Consider the following 17,055-nt stretch of genomic DNA (forward strand, 5'->3'; position numbering starts at 1 on the left):
GAATTCAAAGTTCTGTAGACCTAGAATCACACTTAATCTGATCCCTTATATTAATAATAATTAAAAGCTAGCATCTCAGTGTCCACACGAATGCCTATCTCTTGCTGATGGAATGCCACCTTCCTCTCACTCACTGTTTGTGATTCAAAGATTGCAGTGAGTGCATCAATCAGAGCATAAAACAAGCCGGAGAAGTGCCTGGCTGGCTCAGTCAGTAGAGCACGCAACTCTTGATCTCAGGGTTGTGAGTTTAAGCCCCATATTGGGTGTAGAGATTACTTTTTATAAAAAGCAAGCCAGGAATTCATGGTCCCAGAGAGGTGGAAAAGATTCGCTCCACATAGCAGTAAGTGGCCCAAGTGCTCCACCAGTTCCCAAGCAGAATCAGGCCGGAGCTGCATGCAGGGAGGAGGTAGAGGAGAGGCATGTTCTTCACCCTCTACTACCTCAGATGTTTTCCCGGGTGTTCCAGGCAGGGGAGTTGTTGTCTCCCAATAGGATAGTTAATTCCTTGAGGACAGGACCCCCTCTCTGGCCTCCCTCAAAGCAATTTCCTCCCCAGGTATGAGCACAGAGCAGATACTTAGTAAGGAAGGAAGGGAGGGAGGGAGGGAGGGAGGGAGGGAGGGAGAGAGGAAGGAAGGAAGGAAGGAAGGAAGGAAGGAAGGAAGGAAGGAAACCACAATGTACAGAGCACCTGCTATGTGCCAAGTATGGAACCAGGAAAGCTGTTTCATGTAACCCTCACAATAGTCCTGAGGTAGGCTCATCACCTCTGTTTTACAGATGTGGAAACAGTCTCAGGAGAATATGCCCATGGTGCCACAGCTAGTAAACAGGGGATCATCGATTTGAAAACCCAGGGCTTCTCCCTTCAGAGCTCTTTCTACTGCTTATATAAACCAAGGATTTGGCAGCAAGTGATCACTCCAGCTCCCAGATGGCTGGTCTAGAGCTCACGTTTAAGAGGCCTTTAAGCACATGAGGCCAGGAGTCCAGAATCCTGGGTCTAGGAGCCCTGGCTCTACAGAACTACTTTTTATTTTATTTTATTTTATTTTATTTTATTTTATTTTATTTTATTTTATTTTATTTTATTTTAATTTTATCTTATTTTATTTTATTTATTTTTTAATATATGAAATTTATTGTCAAATTGGTTTCCATACAACACTCAGTGCTCATCCCAAAAGATGCCCTCCTCAATGCCTATCACCTACCCTCCCCACCCTCCCACCCTCCATCAACCCTCAGTTTGTTCTCAGTTTTTAAGAGTCTCTTATGCTTTGGTTCTCTCCCACTCTAACCTCTTTTTTTATTTTTTATTTTTAAATTTTTTTTTTTCAATGTTTTTTATTTTTATTTTTGGGGCAGAGAGAGACAGAGCATGAACGGGGGAGGGGCAGAGAGAGAGGGAGGCACAGAAGCGGAAACAGGCTCCAGGCTCTGAGCCATCAGCCCAGAGCCTGACGCGGGGCTCGAACTCACGGACCGCGAGATCGTGACCTGGCTGAAGTCGGACGCTTAACCGACTGCGCCACCCAGGCGCCCCTCTAACCTCTTTTTTTTTCCTTTCCCTCCCCCATGGGTTCCTGTTAAGTTTCTCAGGATCCACATAACAGTGAACACATATGGTATCTGTCTTTCTCTGTATGGCTTATTTCACTTAGCATCACACTCTCCAGTTCCATCCACGTTGCTACAAAGGGCCGTATTTCTTTCTTTCTCATTGCCACGTAGTACTCCATTGTCTACAGCATTACTTTGTGACCACGAGTGAGTCCTTTACCTTCTTTGCACTGGGGGCCAGACCAGTCCAATGTGGTGCTCCACTCAGGGAGAGGGTAGCAAAACTACCTGGAAGCACGTTTGCAGACCATGGTAGTAAGAATTGTCTGGAGACTGACGTTGCTCCCTTGCTGGAGGGGTGCAGGGCATGGTGGTCTGATAAAGAGTTATGATCTCTAAGGGTCTGACTTCTGAGAGTGATTTTAAATTCTGAGGAACCACATCCCCACTCCAGAGGGACATTCCACAACAGGCCCATGAAGGTCAAAGAAACTGTCGGGTCAGGATACTTTTAAAGTAGAAAACACCTGAAAGTAATTAGAGAAAGGGGAAAAAAACTACTACTTTAAAGGGGAAAAACAAGATGGCAGTCAGGAGGGGGTGGGATGGGCATTAACAAGGAAGCAGTGGACATGGTGTGCAAACCCAGATGCAGGGTAGGGTCAGGCTAGGCTGAGCCTGGACAAATCAGGCTTTTGGCATCTGGCTTGCCTAGTGTCTGCATTGGGGCTACACTTGCTGCCTCATACAGGGGTAGTGGTTTCCTCAAAAAATAATCTGAGCCTTTAAGTTCAGGCAGACCTTAGAGAATAAATACAGGCAATAAAGGCAGAAAGAAAAACATAATTCATGTGACTCAAAATCTGCCTGACAGGTTTCTCCTCTTCCTCTAAAATCTCCTCCACAGCCCCAGCTCTGTGATGCCCTCTCCGACCCACAGACACAGCAAGTATGTGGCCCCTCCCAAGTGTGCAGGCAGATAGAATGGCAAGTCAGCCTTTCCATACATCCCCCGTACACTGAGCAGACCGAATCCCCCTGTCTCTCTCCCACTGAACTGTGAGGAACTGGAGGATTGAGACTGTGCCTTTGTGTCCTTCTAATCTCTATATGGAAATGGCTGTGGGTTCATCAACATCCTTTGCCCATAAGCACCCAGGCTAAGTAAGAACACACCAAACCTGCTAGAGTGATAGGCACACCACCTCTCCCAGGGACATGGACCTTGGGGGCAACTTTGTTCTGGAGGAATCGAGCATGTTTCCTATGTCCCAGGCCACTTGCTGGCCCCCCAGAGCCACCCTATACCAGGGCACAATCATAATTTGGGAGAATTTCTCTAACACGTGAAATCAATGTCTAGTTACAGATTTCAAGCAATAGAGAGAGCTGGTTTGTGAGAATAGCACCATTCCAGTGCTATTGGGATGCCCTGGTGGGAAAGGTGGATCTTGCATTCACCAGTGTGTGGAAAAGACTGCTAGGTATGTGTACATGTGTGTGGTAGGAGGATTTGGGCTCACACGCCTCTGCAGCTACATGGCAGGCTGGACCTGGCTTCTTGCCATTGGGCTCTTGCTTCCTGGGGCTTTTGCTGACAGAAGGCCCATAGTGCAGGCTGGGATCATTCAGGAATGTGGTCTGCCCAGGCTTGGTGGAGAAGAGCAAGGGTACCTGACCAGGGAGCTAATGCTCAGTAGCAAATTGTCCAGAAGCCAGGCACTGTAGCTTTCCCAAGCAGGTTAATGTCCTCGTCTGTGCCCTGGTTGAGGTACTTCACCAAATTCTTCTCAAAGAGGAGCAGGTGGTAGGTGCTCATTGTGTAGATGCTGCCAAAAAACTTCTGGTAGTAGTAGCACAGGTCGGTCTGTGCTTGGATGGGAAGAACTCGTAAATAACCACCTGGTCACACAATATCATGATGATGATGATGCCAAGCATCCCAGAGGATGGGGTATTTGGCTGAATCTCTGCTGGGGAGACTTCTGAATGACGTCCCACAGCTCCTAAAGCATCTCGGGCTAGAGGATGTAAAAGGGCTGATCAGGATGCAGCTTGCCAACAGCTCTTACAGTTCCCAAAGAAGCTGTAGTTAGGGCTCTGGTACCACTGTGGTATATCTGAATGGTAAACAGACGGGTCTCACACAATTCGGATTCCCTCAATGTATAAACTCTCTGTGAGGAAGTGCCCTTCAGTGGTGACCAACTGAGAGTTCGTCAGGCAAATTGTGGTTTTCGTGCCCACATCTTCTTGGAAATAGGCTGTGGGCACCCCACTAAACCCCAGGACTGCATCATGATCTCTATTTCTTGGCCCATCTGGGAGGACTTCAGAGATCCTGCTGATGAGACAACTGCATACCTGCCCCACAGCCCAGCCTTAGTTCCAATGTTCTCCTTGGGCAGAAAACCCTCCCATTTGGAGAGGCTAAAGGGAAAATCTGTGGCCTCTACTATGGATACATTCACATGGTCCCAGAGGTGGCAGCGCAGGGCCTCTGCACTGAACTTGGCCCCCGGCCTTGGCCTCTTATAAGATACTTTGTACTTCTTAAGGTTCAGATAATTTCTCCAGATTTTCTGAAGCTTGGTGATAAGGTTTTTGGAAGAGCTGTTCTTGTTCCACACTTGGAAGGAGGCCTCTGGCTTGGCCTTAGCTGGGTCCTGGGGACTGCTGACAGCCTGGTTGCTGCTTGAAGTCACAGACTGTTTCTCCAGACTTCTCAACATCTGGAATCCTTTGGTTTGCAATTTAAGGGAATCATAGTTACTCTCTTTCTTCTCCTGCCACACACAGATGACCACAAATAGGAGAAAGGCCAGCACACAGCAGCTGAACTATTTCTTCAAGTTGGCGTGAATCATAATGAGAGGCGTTCAAGGCAGCCACTCTGTTCTGAGCAAGAAAACAAGACTGCTTTTCGCTAATCCCCCTGGGGTTGCAGGCATTCAAGTCCTCAGGAACCAGCACTATTCTACATAGGAGGAATGTTTGCCTTATCAGGCCTGGAGGTCAAGGCTCATTTTTCTCAGCATGATCAAAAAATATCTTGAAGTTTCCAGGGTCAAGGTCAGTGCCTGTAGCTCAGCTTCATGTGCCAAATAAGCAAACATTGTCTTCTTACAAAGAAGATGCTCCATAGCCCAGGAGTAGGGGGCCTACATCCAGCCTGGGATCAAAGCCTTCATGGATGAGGAAGCCCTCAGTGCTGGGACGCAGGACTGGCACCAGGGCTTGGGCATGCTCAAGGAGGCCAGTTCATTTCAGCTAGGCTCCATGACTTTACTGTTTCTCCCTGGGCTGCTCACTGTGGAACGCTGTACAATCGGCTCTACCCCGCTTGCTGAGCGCTCGACCACCCAGGCTGCAGCTGCTCCCTGTTATTAGCACCAGGTGGCTTCCTGAGCCGGCCCTATCTCCCAACTCCCCTCCCGCAGGTGCTGGCCAACTCCGTGCCCTGTGGCCACAGGGGAGCCTAGCAACTGGAAGCCTGGTGCCAGGCACTGAGTCCTGACAGGAGGGTCTACTGGGGAGGAGTGGGGGATTGGGGCTGAGGGGTGGATGGGACGGTGAAGGAGGGAAGAAGAGAGCCTCAACTGGCAAAAGTTTTTAGTTCTAAGGAGGTCCAATTTATTAATTTTTCCTTCTATGAACTGTGCTTTTGGTTATAAGTCTAAAAAGTCTGCCTAACTCTAGTTCCTGAAGACTTTGTATTTTTTCTAAAACTTATATAATTTTATGTTTATATTTTAAGTCTATGATCTATTTTGAGTTAATTTTTGTATAAGGTGTGAGGTTTAGATCAAGGAGGTTTTGTTTTTGTTTTGTTTTTGGCTTACGGGTGTCCCATTGCTCCACTACCATTTGTTGAAAGGCTATCCTTTGTCAACTGAATTGTTTCTGCTCCTCTGTCAACAACCAGTTGACTATATTTGTGTGGCTCTGTTTCTGCGTTCTTTATTTTCTTCCATTAACCAATGTGTTTATACCTTAGCAAATACCGCCACTGTCTTGATTACTTTAGCTATATACTATGCCTCAATATTGGGTAGAGTGATTCCTACACTTTTTTCTTCTTTATCAAGATTGTTTTAGCTACTGTAAGACCTGTGCCTTTCAATATAAATTTTAGAATAAGTTCATCTATGTCCACAAAAAAAAATCTTGCATTAAAAAAAAATCTTTCTTCCTACAGAAATTACATTAAACCTATAGGTCAATGTGAGGAGAAACGACAGCTTTACTATGGTAAGTCTTCCAGTCCATGAATTTTCCTTCTTTGATTTCTTTCACTACCATTTAGCATAATGATTTTATATGCTCTGGCATGTATCAGTAATTTGTTGGATTTTACTCCTGAGTGATATTTCACTGATGGATATACCTCTAGTTTATCCATCTACCAGTTGACAGATATTTGAGTTATTTCCACTTTTTAACTATTATGAATAATGCTTCTATGAACATTCATGTCCAAGTCTTTGTGTGGATATATGTTTTTGATGCTTTTGGGTAGGTATGTAGCAGTGAAATAAATGAGTCTTAATGATACATTTATGTTTAACCTTTTAAGAAAATGCCAAACTAATCTCCAAAGTAACTAACCATTTTAGTTCCCACCAGCAATTTAGGAGGGAATTCCAATTTCTCCACAGCTTGACCTACATATGTTATTGTCTATCTTTTTTCAATCATTCTGAGTGGAGTCATATTTCATCGTGGTTTAAATTTGCATTTCCCTAATGATTACTCAACTTGAGAATCTTTTCATGTGCTTATGTTCCAATCTTATATCTTCTATGGCAAAATGTCTATTCACATCTATTAGTCATTTTTAGAGAGTGATTTTTTTTAAGTAGGTTCCACACCCAATGTGGGGCTTGAACTCACGACCCTGAGATCAAGAGTTGCATGTTTGGGACACCTGGGTGGCTCAGTCAGTTGAACATCTGGCTCTTGATCTCGGCTGGGGTTGTGACCTCATGGTTCATGGGATCAAGCCTCTCATTGGGCTCTGTGCTGACAGCACAGGGCCTGCTTGAGATGATCTCTCTCCTTCTCTCCCTGCCCCTCCCCTACTCGCTCTCTCTCTCAAAATAAATAAATATTAAAAAAAAAGAGTTGGATGTTCTACCAACTGAACCAGCCAGGTGTCCCTCTTTCACTCATTTTTAAATTGGTTGTTAGTTTTGTTACAAGTTGCAAGAGTTCTTTATATATTCTGGATACAAGTCCTTTATCAGATATATGATTTATAAATATTTCCTGTGGCTTGTCTTTCAGTTTCTTAATGGTGGCTTTTGAAGTGCAAATTTGGTATTTTGATGAAATCCATTTTTTTAAGTGCATTGTGCTTTAGCTGTTGTATCTATAAAATCTTCACCTAACCCCAATTCATAAAAATTTTCTCATGTTTCCTTTTGTAAGTTTTATAATTTTAAACATTACATTTGTATCTATTATCCATTTTGAGCAATTTTTGTGTATAAAGGGTCTAAATTCATCATTTTTATCAGGTCAGGTCAAATTGGTTGACAGTGTTGCTCAAGTCTTCCATATTTTTGCTGATTTTCTGTCTAGCTGTTCTGGCCATTATTGAGAGTAGGGTATTGAATACTTCAACTGTTACTGTTGAAGTATATTTTGTTCTTAAGTTTTATTGTTTTATGCTTCATGCACTTTGTTAGGAGTACATATGTTTATAATTTGTTAGGGCATTGTTAGGAGTACATATGTCTATAATTGGCATATCTTTACAATGAATTGACCCTTTTAACACTACAAAACATTCTTTTTTATCTAATAACATTACTTGTCTTAAAGTCTATTTTGTCTGATATTATTATAGCCATTACAATTCTCATATGGCTACTGTTTGCATTGTAGATTGTTTCTATTCTTTTCTTTTGGATCTGTTTGAGTCTTTGAATCTAAAGCATATCTCTGCTACGCAATTCATGCTTTTTACCCAATCTGACAATCTCTGCCTTTTGATTGTTCAATTCATTTACATTTGATGTAGTTATGTTTAGATGTTTCATACCTTTTTTATTTTTTGCTTTTTCCTCTTTTACTCTTCTATTGTGTTAAACAGATGTTCTCCAATGTAGCATTTTAATTTTTTTAACTATATTTTTGGTAATTTTCATAGTGGTTGCTCTGTGGATTGCAATGTATATCTTAATCGACACACTACTTCAAATTAATACTAAATAATTCCAGTAGAATATAGAGAGATTGCTCCAATATATTTCTCTTCTTTCCTCCCTCCATTGTAGTATTGTCACATATATTATACCTTCATTCTAACACCAACACACAATTTCATAATTTGTGCTTTATGCAGTGGTCTTTTTTTTTTATTTTTTATTTTTTTAAATTTTTAAGTGTTTTTATTTATTTTTGAGACAGAGAGAGACAGAGCATGAGCAGGGGAGGGTCAGAGAGAGAGGGAGACATAGAATCTGAAACAGGCTCCAGGCTCTGAGCTGTCAGCACAGGGCCCAACGTGGGGCTCGAACTCACAGACCACAAGATCATGACCTGAGTTGAAGTCGGATGCTCAACCGACTGAGCCACCCAGGTGCCCCATATGCAGTGGTCTTTTAAATCAGTTAAGTGAGGGGTGCCTAGCTGGCTCAGTCCATGGAACATGTGATTCTTAATTTTGGGGTTGTGAGTTCAAGCCCCATGTTGGGTACAGCAATTACTTAAAAATAAAATCTTAAAAAAAATAAATCAGTTAAAGGAAGAAATGAGAAAAAATATACTTATGCCACTTTTTATATTACCTATGTAATTACCTTTACAGGTGGTCATTAATTTATCTATTTGGTGTCATTTCCTTTCAATCTGAAGGACATCTTTCATTTTTTAATTTTTTTATGATATATATTTATGTATTGCTCTAAATTTTAATTCCAGCATAGTTAATATACAGTGTTAAATTATGTTTCAGGTGGTGGCACCTGGGTGGCTCAGTCAGTTAAGTGTCAGACTTTGGCTCAGGTGGTGATCTCACAGTTCGTGGGTTACAGCCCCACATTGGGCTCTGTGATGACAGCTCAGAGCCTGAAGCCTGCTTTGTATTCTCTGTCTCCCTCTCTCTCAAAAATAAGTAAACATAAAAAAATTACAAAAAGAAGTTAGTTTTAGGTGTACAATATAGTGATTTAACAATTCTATTTACTATTTGCTATCACTGCTCATCAAGATAAGTGTACTCTTAATCCTCTTCACCTATTTCACCCACCCCCCCCACCCACCTCCCCTCTGGTAACCATCTGTTCTCTATAGCTAAGAGTGTGTTTGGGGGTATGTTTCTTTATATTTGTTTCTCAAATTCTACATGAGTGAAATCACATGGTATTTGTCTTTCTCTGATGGACTTCTTTTGTTTGGCATTATGCTCTCTAGCTCCATCCATGTCACTGTATTTTTGATTTGCATTTTCCTAATGATCCGTGATGTTGGGCATCTTTTATGTGCTTTCTGTTTAATTGCATATCTTCTTTGGAGAAATGTCTGTTCAAATCTTTTGCTCATTTAAAAAATTAAAGTATTTTTCTTTTATTGTTTAGTTGTAAGAATTCTTTATATATTCTGGATACTATATCCTTATTGGATATATGATTTGCAAATATTCTGTGGATGGTATTTTCACTTTCTTCACAGCATTGTCTCCAGAACACCAGCTTGAAGTTTTGATCTAGTTCAGTTAATCTTTTTTTTCTTTTTGGCACTTACACTTTTGGCATCATATCTAACAAACCATTGCCTAACCTGAGGTCACGAATATTTATATCTGTTATCTTTAAGGGTTTTACAATTTGAGCTCTTATATTTAGGTCTGTGATAATACATTTTGAGTTAATTTTTATATATGATGTGAGGTAGAGATCCTAATTCATAATTTTGCATGTGGATATCCAGTATCACAGAACTCTTTGCTGAAAAGCCTATCTCTCCCCATTGAATTGTCCTGGTACTGTTGTCAAAATTAAATCTACCACAAGTGGAAAAGTTTATTTCTGGACATTCAACTATACTCCATTAATTTACATGTCTATCCTTATGCCAGTAAACCACTGTCTTGATTACTGTAGTTTTGTAATAAATTTTGAAATAGGGAAGCGTGAATCTACAACTTTGTTCTTTTTTTCAAAATTGTTTTGGTTACTGTGAGTCCCTTGAATTTACATTTTTTTAGTGTCAACTTGTTAATTTCTGCAAAGAAGAGATCTGGGATTTTGGATTATGTTGAATATGTAGACCAATTTGGGGAGTATTGTCATCTTAAGAATCTTTTGTCTTCATAAACGTGAATGAGGGATATCTTTCCACTTATTTAATTCTTCTTTAACTGTAGTTTTCAGTGTATAATTCTTGTACTTCTTTTGTTAAATTTATACCTAAGCACTTTATTCCTTTTGATGTTATTATAAAAGGAGTTGTTTTCTTTTATATTTTGAATATTGATTAGTAGTTTAGTATACAATTAATATTTTTATATTGATCTTATATCCTGTGACTTTGCTGAACTCATTTATTAGTTCTTTCTTTGCACTTTTCAAAAGTTGTGGTAAAATACACATAACATAAAAGTTACCACCTAAAGCATGTGTAAGCATACAGTTTGGTAGTATTAAATACATTCAAATTGCTGTACAACCATCACCATCGTTCATCCCCATAACTCTTTTCATCTCGTAAAACTGAAATGCTATACCTGGTAAACAATAACTCCCCCATTATCCACCCCCCACCCCTGGCAGCTACCATTTTATTTTTTGTCTTTATGATTTTGACTACTCTAAGTACCTCATACAGTGGAATCATACAATATTTATCTTTTTGTGACTGGCTTATTTCACTTAGCATAATGTCCTCAAGGTTCACCTGTGTGGTGTGGTAGCATATTCCAAGATATCCTTCTTTTTGAAGGTTGAGTAATATTTCATTGTATGTATATATCATAATTTGCATATCCATTCATCAGGTGATGGACACTTGGGTTGCTTCCACCTTTGAGCATTGTGAATAATGCTATGAACATGGGGGAGCAGGGAGGTCCCTGCTTTAAATTCTTTTGGGTATATACCCAGAAGTGAAATTGCTGTATCATATGGCATTTATATTTTTATTTTGTTGAGGAACTGTCATATTGTTTTCCAAAGTGGCTATACCATTTTATATTCCTACAAACAATGCACGAGGATTCCAATTTCTCCACATCCTTGGCAATACCTGTTATTTTCTGGATTTTTTTTGACAGTAACTATCCTAATGGGCATGGGTTAGTATCTCATTGTAGTTTTGCTTTACATTTCCCAAATGATTAGTGATGTTGAGCATCTTTTCTGTACTTATTTGCCATTTGTACACCTCTGGGGAAATAAATGTCTATTCAAATCCTTTGACCATTTTGGAATCAAGTTGTTTTTCTCCTGTTGAGTTTTAGAACTTTTCTATATAGTCTGGATGTTAATCACTTATCAGATACATGATTTGCAAATATTTTTTTCCATTCTGTGGGTTGCCTTTTTACTATGTAAACAGTATATTTTGACACATACATTTAAAAATTTTTCATGAAGTCCAATTTATTTATTTTTTTCTTTTGTTTTCTTTATCTTTGGTGTCCTACCCATGAAATCCTTGCCAAATCCAATGTTGTGAAGCTTTTGTCCTATTTTCTTCTAAGAGTTTCATTGTTTTAGGTCTTATGTTTAGGTTCTTGATCCACTTTGAGTTAATTTGTGTATGTGGTGTTAGGTGAGTGTCCAACTTCAGTCTTTTGCTTGTGGATATCCAGTTTTCCTGGCACCATTTATTGAAAAGTCTGTCCTGTCCTCATTGAATGATCTTGGCACCCTTGTCAAAAATCATTTGACCATATATATGTGAGAATTTATTTCTAGGTTCTCTATTCTATTCCATTGGTCTATACAGCTATCTTTATGCCAATACCATAATGTTTTGATTACTGTAGTTTTGTAGCAAGTTTTGAAATTAGGAAGTGTGAGTCCTTCAGTTTTTTCTTTTTCAAGATTGTTTTGGCTATTTGGGGTCCTTCGAGATTCCATACGAATTTTAGGATGGGTTTTTCTATTTCTGCCAAAAATGTCATTGGAATTTTGGAAGGGATTGCATTCAATCTATAGATAATTTTGGGTAGTATTGACATTTTAACTATATTAAGTCTTCCCATCCATGTACACGAGATGTGCTTCCATTTATTTATGTCTTCTTCAATTTCTTTAGCAACACTTTGTATTCATTGTACAAGTCTTTCACCAACCTGTTGAAGTTAATCCCTAAGTATTTTCTTCTTTTTGATGTTATTATAAATGGAATTGGTTTTGTAATTTCCTTTTCAGACTGCTCAATGTTCATGTAATAGAAAAGCAACTGGGACGCCTGGGTGGCTCAGCCAGTTAAGTGTCCGACTTTGGCTCAGGTCATGATCTCATGGTCCACTGCTGACAGTTCTGAGCCTGGAGCCTGCTTTGGATTCTGTGTCTCCCTCTCTCTCTGCCCCTTTCCTGCTCACACTCTGTCACTCTTTCTCACTCTCCAAAATAAATAAACATTTTTAAAAAAGGAAAAGCAACTGATTTTTGTGTGTTGACTTTGTATCCCTGATACTTTGCTGAATTCATTTACTAGTTCTAATAGCAATTTTGTGGAGTGTTTAGGGCTTTATACATACAAGATCATATATTGTATATCCTTGTTATCTTCTGTATAGTTGTATCCTCTTTTGAAAGTTGAGTATTGAAATCTCTTATTATTACTGTAGAATTGTCTGTTTTTCCCTTCATTTCTATTAATTCTCACTTCATATATTTTTGGGCCTTTTTGTTAAGTGCATATATTTATAATTGTTATAGCTCCCTAATGAACTGACCATTTTATGATTATAAAATGTTCTTCTTTTTCCAATAACATTTTGTTGTCTTAATATGTATTTTGTCTGGTATTATTACAGCCACTCCAGCAATCTTATGGTTGTTGTTTGTATGTATATATTTTCCCATCCTTTTACTTTCCATCTATTTGTATGTTTGAATCTAAAGCTTGTTTTCTGTGGACAGCATATAGCTGGCTTTTGTTTCTTATTTAATCTGATAATCTCTGCCTTTTGATTGTATTTTAATCTGATTGGATTTAATTCACTCAAACTTAATGTTATTATAGATTTGTATTTGCCATTTTGCTTTGTATATGTCTCATGTGTTATTTGATACTTTATTCTTTCTTTATTGTCTTCTTTCTTTTAAGTGGATATTTTCTAGCATAAATTTTAATTTAATAATTTTTAAATTACATTTTTGAGTTCTTTTCTCTAGGGCTTCTAATATACATCTTAACATTATCTGCTTCAGACGTACAATAACTTCATCCCAGTATAATTATCAAAACTTTAATCTTATAATCTAGGTCCATTCCCTCTCCTCTTTTTTTGTGGTATTATTGCTCTACATGTTACATCTATACAAACCCAAGAATACACTGTCATAATTATTACTTTATATAATCTTATTTCTTTTAAAAGAGTTGAAATAAGAGGGGTATCTGGGTGGATCAGTTGGTTAAGCATCTGACTTCGGCTCAGGTCATGATCTCACAGTTTGTGGGTTTGAGTCCCAAGTCCAGCTCTGCACTAACAGCTCAGAGCCTGGAGCCTGCTTCAGAATCTGTGTCTCCCTCTCTCTCTGCCCCTCCCCCACTGTGTTTACTCTCTCAAAAATAAACACTAAAAATAAATAAATAAATAAATAAATAAATAAAGTAAATAAAAGCATTGAAAGAAGAAAGGAGTACATATTTATAGTTTTGCCGTATTAACCTAATTATTTCTAGTTCTCTTGTGGATTTACCATTGTGTCATTTTTTACTCCAATGCATCTTTGTTTCCATACACTTCCTTTTTGCTGATATCGTCAAATATATTTCTGTTATAGGCTCAACAATACAATTATATACATATTGTTTGATGCAATTACTTTATTTATTTACTTTGAGAGAGAGAGAAAGAGCAAGCTGGGGAGGGACAGAGAGAGGGAGAGAGAGAACCCTAAACAGGCTCTGCATTGTCAGTGGAGAGCCCAATATGGGGCTCGAACTCACAAATCTCGAGATCATGATCTGAGTGTAAATCCAGAGTTGGACGCTTAACCAACTGAGCCATCAAGGTGCCCCTGATGCAATTACTTATTTTTTAAATGTTTATTTATTTTTGAGAGAGAGACAGAGTGTGAGTGGGGGAGGGGCAGAGAGAGAGGGAGACACAAAATCTGAAGCAGGCTCTGAGCTGTCAGCACAGAGCCTGATGTGGGGCTCAAACTCATGAGCTGTGAAATCATGACCTGAGCCGAAGTTGGACGCTTAACTGACTGAGCCACCCAAGTGCCCCTACTTTTTAAATAAGAGGAAAAAAAAGAACAATGAAATTATTCTGTCTTTTGTATTTACCTACATAATTATCTTCACCAGTATTGTTTTTTTAAATATCTGAATACTGCCTGTTGTTATTTGCTTTCAGCCTGTAGAGCTTCTTTTAGTATTTCCCATAAGGGAAGTCTGCTAGCAACACATTCTCTCAGTTTATTTTTGAATGTTTTTATTTCAGTTTCATGTTTGAAACATAGTTTTACTGGATATAAAGTTGGCAGCTGAGAGTTTTATATTTAAGTACTTTGAATTATGTTGTCTCACTGCTTTCTGGTCTCCATTGTTTCTGACAATGGTTGTTTGTGGTTCCTTTGCCTGCGATTAGTCATTTTTTCCTTACAGTATTCAAGATGTTCTTTTTGTCTTTTATTTTCACCATTTTGATTATGATCTAGTGTGGTTCTTTTTTGGGTTCATCTCAGATGTATAAAATAATGTTTTTGTCAAATTTGGGATATTTTCAGCCATTTTTTTCAAATATTTTTATTCCCCCCTCCTACTAGTACTCCCATTATGTGAATGTTGGTGCACTTAATGGTGTCACTCATTTCTCTGAGGCTCTGTTCAGTTTGCTTCATTCTTTTCTCTCTGTTCTTCAGACCACATAATCTGTATTAATCTGTTTTCAACTTGGCTGCTTCTTTCTTCTGCCAATTCAAGTGTTCTGTTAATCCTCTTTAGTAAACTTTTCATTTTGGCTTATTTTACTTTTCAACTTCAGAATATCCATATGGTTCTTTTAGATACTTACTCTTTACTGATATTCTCTGAGGAGACACTGTCATCATGTCTTGTTTTAATTCTTTTTTTTTTAACGTTTATTTATTATTGAGAGACACAGCATGAATGGGGGGGGGCGCAGAGAGAGAGGGAGACACAGAATTGGAAGCAGGCTCCAGGCTCTGAGCTGTCAGCACAGAGCCCGATGTGGGGCTTGAACCCACAAACTGCAAGATCATTACCTGAGCCAAAGTCGGACGCTTAACCAGGCGCCTGATTGTTTTCATTCTTTATGCATGGTTTCACTTAGTTCTTTGAACATTTAAAAAAATTTTTTAATAAAATTTTTGTTGGAAATTGGATATTTTAGATAATAAATTGTAACAATGCTAGATACTGACCCTACCCTTCAACCCAGGGTTTGATGTTTGCCTGGTTGTTCTCTTGTTTTTATTTTTTTAGTGACTTGACTGCATTAATTCTGTGAGTTCTATTTCTGAAATATGTAGGATGCAGCCTCTGATGTCTCTACTGAGAGTTTTCCCCTTGTTTTTCTTTTAGCTTGGCAACCTAGATGTTACTCCTGGGTCAGCTTAAGCCACTAATTGGTCAAAGGTTATGCTTAAGTCTTCTTAGCCAGTTAGATTTTTACCTTTTACTGTTGAATATATGTGTGTGGAATAAGGCTGCTATCATAGTTCAGGGAATTTACACATTTTTGCCCCACATTCAGTGAGGGATAATTAGTTTGGAGGTTCCTTCTTGGGGTATTGCTGAGAAAGCATAGCTTTGGGTATTCACAATCTTCTAGTCTGGCATGACGAGTTTTATTTTAGTTTTATATCTGGCTTCCTAGGAGTTGCCTCTGGGTCAGAGAAGCTTATTGTTCAGCTGATGCTTGGTCAGAGGTGGTATTTCCATTCCTTGTGCCAGTGAGGCATCTGTCCCATATTAATGGTCTCTGGGTGGTTTGGAGAATGCTCTGAAGTCTGTCCCATGTCCTGTTCTGGTTGCTCCTGAGTGGGTGCCATCTAGGATATGCACACACCTTTCCTGATCTCCAGAGTTTACTGTAATCCTAGGAGGGTTCTTCTTGGCTTTCTCCAAGAGGGAAAAAACCCTCTTAGGGTTTCTTTCCCTTGTTTTCTCTATAAAACTTCTGGATGCCCTGGTGTTCTGCTCATATCATGGAACTACCAGCCTCCTCTTAACTACTCATCATCAAGATACCTATGTTCTTGACATGCTGTTAGGCATGGAATTTTCCATGCTCTGCTCCAAATAAAAACAGTCCCTTTGGGTAGGTGTGGAGCTCCTCATTCTTATGCCTAGATTCTTATGGCTACCCTGAGTGGGGGGTTGGTGGGTGATCCTCTTTACCATGCCTACCTGGACATAGGGCTGGAGTTGATGAGAAATGGTAATATTATCTTTCCCAGGTGAAACCATAACCCAAGAAGAAGAGCTGGGAGAAGGAGCCCTTTTCTTCTTGGCTATATATGCCTAAGGGTTAAATGATTAAAAAAAATAGTTTTTGAGGGAGGGGAGGGTGGGTGATGGGTATTGAGGAGGGCACCTTTTGGGATGAGCACTGGGTGTTGTATGGAAACCAATTTGACAATAAATCTCATATATTGAAAAAAAAATAGTTTTCACAAGTTGTAATTTTGCCAGAAAGTGGGTTTGTCTATCTCCTTACTCTGTCCTTCTGGAAGTCCCACCATTTGTGTTCCTTTTTTATTTTTCCTTGAGATAAAATACACATAATATTTACCACTTTAATAATTTTTCAGTGTACATTTGCAGTGGCATTAAGCACATTAAGCACATTTACACCATTACCACCATCCATATGCATAACTTTTTATTCTTCCCAACTTGAAACTCATATCCACTAAACACACTCTATTCCCCCAACTGCAGAACCCTGGAAATCACCATTTTACTTTCTATTTCTGAATCTGACTACTCTAAGTACCTCATATAAGTTGAATCACACCATGTTTGTTTTTATTGACTGGTTTACTTCACTTAAGTATAATGTCTTCAAGGTTCAGCCATGTTGTAGCATGTGTCAGAATTTCCTTCTTTTTTAAGGCTGAATAATATTCCATTTTATGTATATATGACATTTTATCAATGCATCCATCAGTGTAAATGGGTTGCTTCTACCTTTTGATTATTGTTAATCTTCTTCTGATTCCTTTGTGATACATTGTTTTTCTCATGCTTCTTTCAAGACTGTGTTTGTCTTTTAACAGTGTCTAAGTGTGGATCTTTTCTTTTTTTAATTTTTTTTAATGTTTA

General features: G+C 39.0%; 1 protein-coding gene and 1 pseudogene across 1 annotated transcript in view; both read right to left on the reverse strand.

The window, feature by feature from the left end:
- Positions 1–17,055, reverse strand: part of FAM120C (family with sequence similarity 120 member C) — a 114,805-nt gene that overhangs the window by 20,189 nt on the left and 77,561 nt on the right. The window lies entirely within an intron of this gene.
- LOC131503110 (beta-galactoside alpha-2,6-sialyltransferase 1-like) lies at positions 1,569–4,436 on the reverse strand (annotated as a pseudogene).

The sequence above is a fragment of the Neofelis nebulosa genome, chromosome X (genome assembly GCF_028018385.1).
Source record: "Neofelis nebulosa isolate mNeoNeb1 chromosome X, mNeoNeb1.pri, whole genome shotgun sequence".
Taxonomy (NCBI): Eukaryota; Metazoa; Chordata; class Mammalia; order Carnivora; family Felidae; genus Neofelis; species Neofelis nebulosa.